Source organism: Equus asinus, chromosome 23 (assembly GCF_041296235.1).
Source record: "Equus asinus isolate D_3611 breed Donkey chromosome 23, EquAss-T2T_v2, whole genome shotgun sequence".
Lineage (NCBI taxonomy): Eukaryota > Metazoa > Chordata > Mammalia > Perissodactyla > Equidae > Equus > Equus asinus.
Window position 1 is genome coordinate 19,990,206 of NC_091812.1, and position 12,425 is coordinate 20,002,630.

The 12,425-nt window shown below is 36.7% G+C and overlaps 1 protein-coding gene across 4 annotated transcripts in view; it reads right to left on the reverse strand.

The window, feature by feature from the left end:
• RMI1 (RecQ mediated genome instability 1) overlaps nucleotides 1-12,425 on the reverse strand; it is a 66,955-nt gene that overhangs the window by 23,514 nt on the left and 31,016 nt on the right. For 2 of the 4 annotated variants that reach the window (XR_011497571.1, XR_011497574.1), the window contains exons 3-5: nucleotides 11,769-11,869; nucleotides 1,654-1,739; nucleotides 321-402 (exon numbers count right to left, since the gene is read on the reverse strand). The gene's annotated coding sequence lies outside the window, so the exon portion shown is untranslated. The remainder of the gene's footprint in view (nucleotides 1-320; nucleotides 403-1,653; nucleotides 1,740-11,768; nucleotides 11,870-12,425) is intronic. The other 2 variants (XR_011497573.1, XR_011497570.1) reach the window with 1 other exon arrangement.

Sequence of the window (12,425 nt, forward strand, 5' to 3'; positions counted from 1 at the left end):
AATATTAAAAGGAAAATCCTAAAATGGTAATCCTGCAGCAATCCTAGAAATCAGCCAGTCCAGACTGGAGCAAGAATATGGAGGCCTCAGGGAGAGAGTCAACGGTTTGCTATGGCCAGCTCCTTCCAGCTCATGAGAGCTCATTGTTAATTTTCAGGAATGTTGCAAGTCACTTGTTTAACACATTGTTATTAAAAATTAATTTATATGAATTTGCAGTTAAATTATATTAAAAGCAAAGATAATAAACATGCAAAACTTCAATTCCTAATTATTTTTACTATTATCTATACTTTTGAAGTTATTTATATCTATTTTACCTGTTTGATGAAAATAACATGTAATGGTGGGCTACCATACATCTCTTCCCAACTCCATATTCAATGCCATCATGTTGGTAGCCTGAAATCAACCATGGTGGGAATATTTACACCATGGAAATTGGCAAATGTTACAAATCATATTTTTAGTCATTGTTTTTTTGTCTATCTAAACTTTATAAAGTACTAGATACAATGTTAATGATACCAACTAAACTTAAAAGTGTGTCATATCTGTAGCTGTTACATTATAAATAGCAGAAAAATTGTCAAAACATGGTTGAGTTGCAACCACAGGCTGGCGACGATCAAGAATTTGGCAAAAATCAGAATCCTGTGAGAATCAATTGGCTATAGGGAATGTACAATAAAGAGTATTTTATACTCTATTATAACTCAAAAATTGTCTACTACACATCTGTTATAATCAGCAAAATTCATAATAAACATATATACTGATGTATATAGAGAGAGAACTCAGTTGTTAAACTTTTACTAGCACACCACTGAAGGGAGTCTAGCGGCAAAATCTGAGGCTTTGATAAAGGAAACTAGAGATTCTATTCGAAGCCAGCTCCAGCAACATTCTCTTTTGAGTTGCTCAGGTGTTGGGACATAGAACTCAGAGAAAAGGAAATAAAATTCAGTACATTACCTGGACTCTGCATGAACACTATTTAGCTATATATAATAACATACAGGCTTTTATTGGTTTCAATTTTAAACTTCAATCTCTTAAAATTCATCTTCCACTCTCTCAGGTGAGCTAGCCAAACATACATACAGAAAAATTGTAAGAGGCATGCATGAGCTTGCAAACCTAATTTAGATTTATTACTTCTATGGGAGAACACACCAAAATTTGGTGATAGAATGGTAATAGTGATTATTAACTGTGTGAAGACATTTGCATACTTCATCTCATTTGAGCCTCACAAGACTATAGGCTATAAATCATCACCCCCACTTTGCCAATAAGAAAACTGGGGCTCAAAGAAATTAGACAATTGCCAAGGACACATGCCCTAACATGACCACTTCGATGCCCAAAGGTCCCTCTGTGACACTGGATCAGACTTATCCACTTCCAAATGACCATTTGTTCCATTATTAGTACTGGGTCACCAGTCAGTGAACAACCTTATTAAGGAGTTGAAAATTGAATGTCTAATTACTATAATTCACAATAAGAGTTAAAGGCATTTTAACAGATTAATTTCTTAAATCTCTAGAATGCGGAGGGGAAGTAAGGATTGCTTTTTGTTTTGTTTTGTTTTATTCGTTTTTGGCATATGCATGACGGTTTGGGAGGGAGAAGCTGGTCAGGAGGTACCTTCTTGGCGCTCTTCAGCTACATTTCTGCCCCATCACAGAAAGACAGGAGTCAGGAACTTATTCTCCCCTCTGAAAGTTTGTGAACTGCAAGGATAAAGCCAAAACAGAAACATTTAATACACTTCTTTTCCATTCGCCTTCCACCTTCTACTCCTACTTCCCCTCCCTCAACTCAGAGTTAAATGTTAAAAATTTTAAAGCTCTTGAGTAAACAGCTTGATAACGTTTAGTGATGCTCATAATGTAAAATTACCAGGGACAATCTGTCAATTTGTATTTCCCAGAAATGTAACCTAACAAAAATATCTTAGCCCTCTGGTTCTTTTCCACAAAAAGAAAAAAAAAAAAGGTTAAATAAATTTGGGCTTATGCAGTTCTGCTTCATTTCATCAGCATTGAGGTCCCATAAGACTGACATAAAGAACCAGGCCATCATGGAAAATTAATAATGTCAAATACATATTTAAAGCTGACTTATATTGAGTCCTTTAAAATGCACCGAGTCTGCTGCCCTGAATCTCAAAGCTACAATGAATACCAACAGCATGAATTCACAAATATATAAAGGAAGATACCAAATTTATTGAATTTACTTATGGGATTATCACCTGTCTTTTACTCCTAATTGTTAGAGACTGTTCTAAAAACTTGGTGTCCTATTTTTCATACCAATGTTTGAGAAATATTTCAGACCATAACCAAGGAAGACAATTCACAAAAGAAGAAATACAAATTATCAGACCAGCAAAGACTTTCTTTTAATGACAATAACTTGTATAAGTATTTGAGAGATTGAGAAGTCACAAACTCTTAAATATTCCAAGTAGGAATATAAAATGGAAGAAATTTTTTTAAAAAAGGAACAGTAGCTACCACTGAGTGCTTACCATGTGTTAAGCACTATGCTAACTGCTTTAAACAATATGTTTTCACACTATCTCCATTTTATGGATGCTCAAAAAGGTTAAGTAATATGCCCAAGGACGTGAAGCAAGTAAAAAAAGCAGAACTAGAGGGCAATTTGGCAACAAGTATCAAATGTCTTTAAAATTTGTATATTTTTAGAGCCAGCAATTCTCCTTGAAGCTTTTCATAAAGAAATAATTTGAGAAATGTGAAATTACATTTGTACAATGATGTCCACTGTAATATTATTTATGAAAAGGAGAAGTGGAAACAACCTAAAGGTCCAAGAACAGCCAAAAGGCTAGTTTCAATGTATTGTGCATTGATGCAATGTAATACTATATAGCTATTTAAAATGATGGTACAACTCTATACTTATTGAAGTAGAAAGTTAGTCCCATGTTAAGTGGGAAAAGCAAAATACAGAGTAGTGTATACAGTACAACTTTTATGGAAAATAGCATAGGTATAAAAAAGGCAAGAAGAATAATACTCAAAAATGTTAACTCATTATATCTTGTGGTGTGATTTTGAGTGATTTTCTCTTTACTCACATACATTTTTAAATATTTCTACAACAAAAACGAACTACCTATGTAAACATTTGTTTAAAAGATCATAAGAGAACTCTAATACACTGCTCATAGGAATGTAAAACAATACTATCACTTTGGAAAACTCTTCAAGCATTTCTTTTAAAAATAAGCATATAGCAACAAAATGATCCTACCATTCTTTTTTTTTCTTTTTTTCTTTTTTGAGGAAGAGTAGCCCTGAGCTAACTGCTGCCAACCCTCCTCTTTTCACTGAGGAAGACTGGCCCTGAGCTAACATCCATGCCCATCCTCCTCTACTTTATATGTGGGATGCCTACCACAGCATGGCGTGCCAAGCGGTGCCATGTCCGCACCCAGGATCCGAACCAGCGAACCCTGGGCCACCGAAGCGGAATATATGTACTTAACCGCTGTGCCACCGGGCTGCCCAATCCTGCTATTCTATTCCTAGGTGTGTACCCAAGAGAAATGGACGTGTATGTTTACACAGAGTTGTGACAAATGTTCAAAGTAGCTTTTATTAACAATAGCCAAAAACTGAAAACAATTCACATATCCATCAACAGGTGAATAAACAAAATGTAGTACATCCATACAATGGAACACTACTCAGTAACAAAAAGAAACGAAACGTTGATAAATGCCTGGATACACAACATAGATAAACCTCAAAATCATCATGCTGAGTAAAGGAAGCCAGACACAAAAGAGTACACATTATATGATACTACTTATATAGATGTAAGAGAATGCAAACTAATTTATAGTGACAAAAAATAGATCTGTGATTGCCTGAGGCCCGGAGCAGGAGGGATAGACTACAGAGAGGCATGAGGAAATTTGGAGCAGAGTGTGATGATGAAAATGTTCTATATCTTGATTATGGTGGTGGTTTCACAGGTACATATAATTATCAAAATTCATCAAATTGTACCCTTTAAATGAATGCAGCTTATTGTACATACATTATACTTCAATGAAGTTAAATTTTTAAAAAGCTTACAGAAGCTTAAGTCTTAAATATATATATGCATATATATATGTTTATTACAGTAATTTTTCCCTAAACTCTTTATACAGGAATTCCAGGTCATCAAATTGGTTTTAAACTTAATAATAATAACAACAATTTCAGATAACATTTGTAATATTCCAGGAACTATCTCATCAAAATCCCAATGATATTTTTGCAGAAAGAGAAAAATTCATCCTAAAATTCATGTGGAACCTCAACAAACCCCAAATAACCAAACAATCTTGAAAAAGAATAACAAAGTAGGAGGTTTCATACTTCCTGATTTTGCAAATTATTACCAAAGCTACAGTAATCAAAATACTGTGATACTGGCAGAAAGATACACATGTAGAACAATGGAATAGAATAGAGAGCCCAGGGGCTGGCCCACTGGCACAGCGGTTAAGTTCACACGTTCCACTCTGGCAGCCCAGGGTTCGCCGGTTCATATCCCGGGTGCGGACATGGCACATGCTGTGGCAGGCATCCCACACATAAAGTAGAGGAGGATGGGCATGGATGTTAGCTCAGGACCAGTCTTCCTCGGCAAGAAGAGGGGGATTGGCAGCAGCTGTTAGCTCAGGGCTAATCTTCCTAAAAAAAAAGAATAGAGAGCCCAGAAACAAATACTGGCATATATGGTCAAATGATTTTTGACTAGAGTGCCAAGACCAGTCAACACCATTCCTACAAATGGTGTTGGGAAAACTGGATATCCATACGCGAACAAATGTAAGTTGGACCCTTATACACCATATATATCATATGTAAAAATTAACTCAAAATAGATCAAAAACCTAAATGTAAAACTCTTAGAAGAAAACATAGGTGAAAAGCTTCATGACATTGGATTTGGAGTTCAAAACTGATTTCTAAAATATGACACCAAAAGCTCAGGCAACAAAAGAAAAAATACATTGGACTACAACAAACTTAAAAACTTTTGAGCATCGGGCCTGGCCCTGTGGCCGAGTGGTTAAGTTTGTGCGCTCCGCTGCAGGTGGCCCAGTGTTTCGCTGGTTTGAATCCTGGGTGCGGACATGGCCCTGCTCATCAAACCATGCTGAGACAGCATCCCACATACCACAACTAGAAGGACCCACAACGAAGAATATATAACTATGTACTGGGGGGCTTTGGGGTGAAAAAGGAAAAAATAAAATCTTTAAAAAAAAAAAAACTTTTGAGCATCAAAAGATACAGTCAACAAAGTGAAAAAGCAACACACTGAATGGGAGAAAATATTTGCACATCATATATCTGATAAGAGATTAATATCCAGAATATATTAAGAACTCCAACAACTCAACAACAACAATTAAAAAATTAAAAAATTAGGCAAAGAACTTGAACAGACATTTCTCCAACAAAGAGAATATACAAATGGCCAGCACACACATGAAAAGATGCTCAACATCGCTCATCATCCCAGGTCAAAAGAAATACCCAACTGTTCCCATTTATTATTAGTTAGGTTCAGAACTTAACAGCAATAATTTGTGTGGTGTCCAACAGGTGACACTGTGTCTCTCTCAAAAACGTAAAATATCCTGACCCTGTAAGTTCACTGGAATGCTTACAGCACCTCAGCAAACAGTTTGGAAACCACAGATATAGTTAATCATTAAGAATAGGGAAAGGGGGCTGCCCCCATGGCATAGTGGTTAAGTTTGGCGTGCTCTGCTTCAGTGGCCCAGGTTCACAGGTTCAGATCCCAGGCACGGACCTACACCACTCATCAGCCATGCTGTGGCAGGAACCCACATAAAAACTGGAGGAAGATTGCCACATATGTGAGCTCAGGGTTAATCTTCCTCAAGCTAAAAAAAAAGAGGAAGATTGGCAACAGATGTTAGCTCAGGGCTAATCTTCAAAAAAAAAACATGAATTAAGAATAGGGAAGAAATGTAAAGTAAGGTTGAATGTAACAACTCAAACTAAATTATATTCAAGGTTTCAGATTTGTCTAAAAACTGTGAGGATTTTAGAGGCTGTAGTCACAGTTTTAATAGTGCTGCTATAAATATGGGGTATCTTCTCTAAATATATGGGAAATCTTCTCACTATAACATTAAATTGTATTGCTCAGTCTTTGGCTATGCCTTCCAAGTCTTAAACTGAAATATTCTATTTTCTTCGTCAAAATGCATCAAAACTGTGTTTGATTCAGATTTCAATTCTACAAGACATAGGTTGACCTAGTATTAAATGCACTCATGATTTTAGTTTATAATTTAAATATAAATTTAGTTTATAATTTAAATTCAAAAGTCCATAGGCTATAGTTGCAGTTGTGAGCAGAAATAATATGCGTCACTTCTGGGCAGAGTTAATTAAGAAATAGGCCTACCTTCACCACCCTTTCTTACTCTGCTGGCTGAATGCAGAGAACTCTGAAGTCCTAAAGGATGGCAGAGCCACAATATGGAAGAAGCCCAGGTCTCTGAATGAGTTCTAGAACAGCCACCTGCTGATGAGGAACATTCACATTGTACTGTTATATCAGCAAGAAATATACTTCTATTTTGTTAAGCCACTGAAATTTTTGGGTTTGTTTCTTACAGCAATTAATGCAACCCAACTAAGGCTCATTCCTGACATAATTGAGAATACTTTTCAAGTTTTACAATTAAGTATGACACTTGCTAAAGGTCCCCTGATAGATACATCCTTTTCATCATCTTGAGTAAATTCCATCTATTCCTAGATTGCTAAGAGATTTTATAAATAGTGTATATGTTTACTGAATGACATTTTTTTCAAGAACTGTGAAGGGTCTGAGATTTTACCCTACTTGCAATGGAATACTGCTCAGCAATCAAAAGGAATGAACTACTGATACACACCACAACATGGATAAATTTCAAAATTATTATGTTCAGTAAAAGCAGCCACACAAAAGAGTGTATCAGTACTTCTTTCCTTTTTATTGACAAACAGTATTCCATTTTATAGATATACCGTATGTTGTCTATCCATTCATCAGTTAATGGACATTTGAGTTGCTTCCATTTTTTGGCTATTATGAATAATGCTTCTATAAACATTCACGTACTTTGATGTATAAATCATACACACTGTCTGATTCCATTTATATGAAGTTCAAGAACAGGCAAAACTAATATACAGAGATAGAAGTCAGAAGAGTGGTACCTAGCAGCAGGCAACTGGTGTTTACTGAAAAAAGGCATAAAAAAGCCTTCAGGGGTGATGAAAATGTCACGTCTTTATCTGGGTGGAGGTCACAAAGGTGTAGATGTGTAAAAAGTCATCTAACAATGAGATACCGCTTCACACGTAGTAGAATCACTAAGAAATGGAAACCTCCAATGTATATTGCTGGTGGAAATGTGAAATGTTGGAACCAGTTTGGAAAATAGTTTGGCAATGCCTCAAAATGTTAAACATAGAGCTACCGTGCAATTCTCCTAGGTATCTACCCAAGAGAAATACAAATATATGTCCACACAAATGTTCATGGCAGCATGATTCATAACAACCAAAAAGTGGAAGCAGCCTAAATATCCATCAACTAATGAATGGATAAACAAAACGTGGTATATACACAAAATGGAACACGATTTGGCAACAAAAAGGAATAAAGTGATGATACTTGCTACAACATGGATGAACCTCAAAAACATTATGCTAAATGACAGAAGCCAGTCACAAAGGACTGCATCTTGTAAGATTCCATTTATATGAAAGGTCCAAGATAGATAAATATATAAAGATAGAAATTAGATTAGTGGTTGCCAAGGCCTGGCAGGGACAGGGGACAAGGAGAATGGGGAATGACTGCTAACAGGTACAAGGTTTCTTTTTGGGGTGATGAAAATCTTCTAAAATTAGAATAGGGTAATAGTTGCAAAATCTGTAAATAGAACAAAAACCATTGAATTGTACACGTTAAACAGGTAAATTTCATGGTGTATTAATTATATCTCAATAAAGCTGGGCTTTTTGTCATCAAGCAGTATATTTTAAATTTGTGTATTCAACCATATGTAAACTATAAATCAATAAAGCACTAAACAAAAGGCATATTAAGAACCGCTAAAAATAAAATAAGAAGGGCTGGATAATAGAATCCGAATTTAACGGAAGGGTAAGATCTTTGAGATCACGTGCTCCAGCCTCTTCACTGCATAAATGAGGAAACTGAGGTTCTGAGAATCATGACTTGCTCCTTCTCAATTGCAAAAACTGAATAGAAAATCAAGCAGTTACCTTAATGGTCAGCTGCCAGGATATACACTGACTATTCAAAACCAGGTTTCGGGCCAGCCTGGTGGCACAGCAGTTAAGTGCGAGTGTCCCGCTTCAGGGGCCTGGGGTTTGCTGGTTCAGATCCCGGGTGCGGACATGGCACCGCTTGGCACGCCATGCTGTGGTAGGCGTCCCACATATAAAGTAGAGGAAGATGGGCACGGATGTTAGCTCAGGGCCAGTCTTCCTCAACAAAAAGAGGAGGACTGGCGGCAGCAGTTAGCTCAGGGCTAATATTCCTCAAAAAAAAAAACAAAACCAGGTTTCTAGTATTTAATATATAGACTACTATATTCAAACACACAGGTTCTAGCTAGAGTTTATACAACAGTATTTGCTGGAAAGTGTTAACCAGGTCCCAGCATGGCCATCTTATACATTCTGTTTTATAGAAGTCCTTTATGAATAAACCTTCAGATATAGTTTACACACAGTGACTTCCCTCCAAAGCGTACTGTATGGAAAGGGGAGGGGAGGGTGGAAGGAAACCTTTACAGTGGAGAAAGTCAACAGTCTCTCAGCCAGATGATCGAAGTGAACATGAACAGTGATGAGTCACACTGATAGGATGTATCCTTAATATGATGCGATGAAAACGGCACTTTACCTCTGTGGTCTTCCTCCCAAACACCCATAAGCCTAATATAATCATGAGAAAAACATCACGAAAATTCCAATAGAGGGGCATCCTACAAAATACTTCACTGGTACTCAAAACTATCAAAGCCATCAAAAACAAGGAAAGTCTGAGAAAGTGTCAACACCAAGAAAAGAGGAGACATGATAACTAGATATAATGTGGTATCCTGGAAGAGAAAAGACACTAGATAAAGCTGAAGAAATCTGAATAAAATATGAACTTTAGTTAATAAAAATATGATGATATTGGCTCATTAGTGGTAACAAATGCAGCATACTAAAAATGTAAGATGTTAATAATAAGGTAAACTGAGTGTAGGATATGTAAGAACTCTCTGCACTATCTTCTCAATTTTTCTGTAAATCTAAAATGTCTATTAAAAAAAAAAAAGAGGTATCTAGGAAAAGGGAAGATTCAAAAGTTTTAATACTGTGCCTAAGAAGTTGGAGGAACTTAAGGATAAAATAAAGGTGGGAAATTCCTCCCAAAATGGAAAGGCAATTAATCTCCTCCCAAAAATTGTCTGCAGAAAGATTGGTAATCCCAATACACTACACATAACTACGAATGCAATGACAATACTTAAATAGTTGTAATAATGGGATCACTGCTTAATGATTTTTTTTTAAAGATTTTATTTTTTCCTTTTTCTCCCCAAAGCCCCCCAGTACATAGTTGTATATTCTTCTTTGTGGGTCCTTCTAGTTGTGGCATGCGGGACGCTGCCTCAGTGTGGCCTGATGAGCAGGGCCATGTCCGCGCCCAGGATTTGAACCAACGAAACACTGGGCCACCTGCAGCGGAGCGCGCAAACTTAACTATTTGGCCACGGGGCCAGCCCCTGATTTTTAAATTTTATAATAAGCTTATAGAGAAAACAGATGTCATAAATCTGATTAACAGAATGCAAATGTTGTCAGTCTGATAATGTTAAAGTAAAAGGTTAGCTACCCAAAGCTGAGAGGTGGAACGAGGAGATAAGAGGAAGGGAAAGTCATGAGTGCTAATAAGCCTGCTTTGTAATGAGTAGTTAGGAGAAATGGCCTATAGTTGAAATAAGAAATCAAGGTGTAAGTTCATCATTTCATGCTTTAATGATAATGAAGGGGTTCAGAACATGCCACCCCAAAATATGCTGCTTTGGCATATTGATTATTTTGAGCTAAAGGCAGAAACGGCAGATTGAGAAATGGCAGATGCAGGAAGGGCTCCCTAAACTCCCCCTTTCTATCTAAAAGCAGGTCATAAAATTTCCCATGAGAAAGCTGCCTTCCTGGTACCAGGAGCAGAACATCCTTGTCACCAGAGACTGGGAGTCAACACTGAAATGGACCCTTACAAACAAACCTACTAAAATAACCCTTATCTTCCATTAGTTTCCCTCTTATATTTCTTAGTTTCTGTCCCACAATTTACTGCCACTGACCCAAGTATCTGTCTTGTCACATATCTACAATTTACCATTCTTTGTTTAAAAAGGTAGATAAGCTTTGGGCCTAACAGCTTCTTTGGGTCTTCATTTTCCTTTTGAAGACTTTTGTGTACACATAAAAACATTAAACAAAATTTGTATGCTTTTCTCCTGTTAATCTGTCTTATGTCAGTTTAATTCTTAGGCCTAGCAATAGAACCTAGGAGGGTAGAAGTTTTTCCTCCCTTACAATAACCAATAGAGAAACTAAAAAGAGTGATATAATTACACAGAGAAGAGGGTGAGAAGAGAGATGAGAGGCAACCTAACACTTTATCAGAACTGGAATTTAATAGATGTCTAAATAATGGCAATTCTCATATTACTTAGAGAGTAGGGAAAATTAGATACACTAAAAGCAGAGTTTAGGAGTTAGGGAGTAGAATGGTGGTGTGGGTGGGAAAGAGTAAAAAAAACATTTGGTGCTTTTCATTATAGGTCTTTCTATACTATGTAATTTTATAATTATGTTTATGTATTACTTGATGAAAGGTTTGTTAATGTTCTAAAAAGCTTTTAACATAATATTCTTGGGAAAGCACTTAGCACAGTGCCTCACATTCATCAAGGAGCTTACAGCCTGGGCAAAGATTCTTGGATCCATGTGTGGCACAAAATCTTCAAAGCCCACCTACTTCCAGGTTGGGACAATAGAGTGTGCTTTTAACCAGAAGACAGAGAGGGATCTCCAAATATTCTGCTCAAAGTAAGATCTCAGGACCTTTGCATGATCCTGGTAGCTGTAATGAGAGAACTCCAGTAATGACTGAGATTTCGTTTCCACCAGCCTGTGCTCCAGCACCAGCAACACAATTTGTGGGGCTCAGTGAAAAATGAAAATGTAGGAGGCAAAAATGCTGTTCACAATGCAGGGAAAAAATACTGTTAAAGGTACTAGAATATAAAGCTGTTTCCTTTCTTCTGCAGATTCTCTCAACTTGTCATGGTATTTTATATTTGCTTTTTAATGTTATTCTAAGTAAATAAAAAGTAAAATTCTAATTATCAGCATGCATGTTACTGATAATGAACCTCTTAATCTCAAATTCCTGTGCCTGATGCACGGTAAGCCAATCACTGAAACATCAGTGAGCTTGAAGATGGAGAAAGGTTTATTCAAGTTGGCCAAAATGAGAAGGTAGGATAGTTCTGTCAAATCTTCCTTCACAAGAGAAGAAAGCAGGGGATTTTATAGAGCTAAGGGGCTTGGCAGGAAGAGTTTTGGAGAAACCAAGGAGTAATTGGCATTTCTTACACTGCAGACAAGCCCTTGGGCAATCTGACTTGTGGGCGTCAGTGGCAGCTGAGAGCTGGTTATCTGGTGATTGTAACTTCCTTGAAGGCATTCTTTTTCTTCTGCAAAACAAATTCATAAATCCTTGTGACCCTTGAGTCACCCCTCAGGTTAAACAAGAAAACCCGAAAGTTGACAGGATTAACTTCTTTTCATCTATGTCTGTGCTGGGAACAAGGTGGGAGGATAATCATGTTCTTATTGAATATTTACAGTAACCCTCAGGTACCAAGCTTCATTACCTTTCATCTTTATATTATGCAATGCCAGTTTTAAATGCAAATATAAGAACATTTAACTCATATTCTCAAAATGATGATTTTGGAATCATCAAAATTACATAATTCTGATTTTATAGCTCATACATGTATATGTATTTTGTTCTTACCAGAACAGTGGAAACACTGTGCAAAACTAAGTCAACTGTTATTTCATTTCTTAATATACACACATTCTACCAATACTTACCTTTAGCTTACTGATGAGCAAGAAGGAACTGAAGGAAAAAAGAACTATGGGTTGCACTATCTTTCCCTCTCCTTCTATGTCATCATTTTCAGGGTAGGTAGTTGGCTAGAACAGGGAAGTAACACAGGTAAGAAAGGATATGATAGGGTT